Source organism: Octodon degus, unplaced genomic scaffold, assembly GCF_000260255.1.
Source record: "Octodon degus isolate 3935 unplaced genomic scaffold, OctDeg1.0 scaffold00276, whole genome shotgun sequence".
Taxonomy (NCBI): domain Eukaryota; kingdom Metazoa; phylum Chordata; class Mammalia; order Rodentia; family Octodontidae; genus Octodon; species Octodon degus.
In genome coordinates, this window is record NW_004524852.1 from 1,693,537 (window position 1) to 1,695,416 (window position 1,880).

Genomic DNA, 1,880 nt, shown 5'->3' on the forward strand with positions numbered 1-1,880 from the left:
GATTATTGCTAGTTGAAAACTTTTCTCAACTCATGTGTCAAATACTTGGATATGGTATCCCAGTGAGTTGACTGAACTTGCTGATGGACACAGACATATTTATTTCAACTTTATCAGTATGTCAGATGGATTCAGTATAAATGTTATTCATCAAAGCAAATCCAATTCATATCAGCCTCCTAGTTTGGTTTCCAAGAGCTGTAATAACCTCAGTTTAATGACTCCTTTGGAACTAAACCAGAACTACTCATGCCTACTGCTGGTCTATGAGGGGTAAAGAAGAATTGTCTTCCAGAAACAGGAAAAAAGAAAAGACTTTTTTATTGTTTAGCTGGATTCTGGTTTTACTACCCCTAGCCAGAGTAGCATAATTATGTGACAGTCTCAAACCAATGATGATATAGTAAAATTATGGAAAATTAGGAAAGGGAGATAATTATTTCCTTCTTCATACTGTTTGTTTGCCTCCAGGTAGTAGTGAAAAATAAAAATACCAAACCACAGTATCCTCTTTTTTTTTTGCACTAAGGATTGAACTCGGCCTTGCACATTGTAAGCAGGCACAGTGCCTTTGTACTGTTTGTGTTAGAGAACAGTACAAAAATAAGTGATAAAGGGCTGGCCAAATAGCTCGGCAGACTAAAGTGCCTCCTTAGGCAAGTGCAGGGACTGGGGTTTAATCCCCAGCACCACCTGCCATGCTGGCCCAGCCCTTGGGGCATGAGCCTACAGTGGTGCACACCTATAATCCTAGCATTTGGGAGTCTGATCTGTGCGGTGAAACTGTGTTGACTCTGTACTAAATATGTTTTTTTTTTTTTTATGAGCAGATTATATTTGTTGAGAGGAAGAAAGCTGTCCAAGAGAGGGACAGGAGGGGGGCCCGAGTGGGTAGTTCCCCCCCTAAATATGTTTTAAAAGTTAAAAAATGATACTTTACAAGTTAAAAGTTTATTTTTGTACCGAGATACCAGAGATCTTCATAACAAAAATAGTCATATAATCTTTTTTTTTTTTTTGGTGGAACCAGGTATTGAACTCAGTACTCTGGGAGGGCAGTGTTCTCTTGAGGCCTCCCCTGACTTTTCCAGCCCCCTTCCACCACCACTAGGGGTCAGACCCATGGCCTCATGCCTGCTTGGGTGAGTGCTCCACCACTACTTTTTTGCATCTCCAGCCCCTCAACGGACCTTTCCAGGGAGAGAGCCTGGCTTTTCCACAATGGGGCCCTTTCCTAATCCTTTTCTATCCCTGCATCCAAACCCGCTTGCCTTTCTGGTAGAGAACCTTTGAGCACCTCAGAATTTAGAAACCAGGGGGCCAGGGAGATGGCTCAGTGGAATAAGCGCTTCCCTGGCAAGCGCAAGGACCTGAGTTCAATCCCCGGTTCCGGAAAAAAAAAAAGAATTTAGAAACTGGTGTGAACATAAGGGACATGCCCATTCTTTGATTCACAGATATCTGCAAATAGATGGGCAAACAGGCCACTGCAGGTCACTAGCCTCACTGTCAGAGCTGGCTGGCCTATAACCAAAACTGCAACACTTCTAAGTGTCTTCTACATCTGTGTAGGGCTTTTAGTAGATACACAACAGAGGCATGCTAGGTGATTGGCACCTCCTGTGGGAACCTGCTGCTAGGTTTGTGAGGCTCCACAGAAGCTTCTTGTAGGTGTGCAGGGGAGAGAAAAGAACTCTTCAATGGACACTAATAAATGTTCGATCTGTTTCTAGGGGCCAAATGTGAGGGTACACACCTATAATGCCAACACTTTGTAGGCCAAGGCTGGAGAATTGCAAGATCAATTCCAGCCTAGGCAATTTAGTGAAATTTTATCTCAAAATTCAAAAACAAACAACAAATAAGACTGGGTGTGGTGG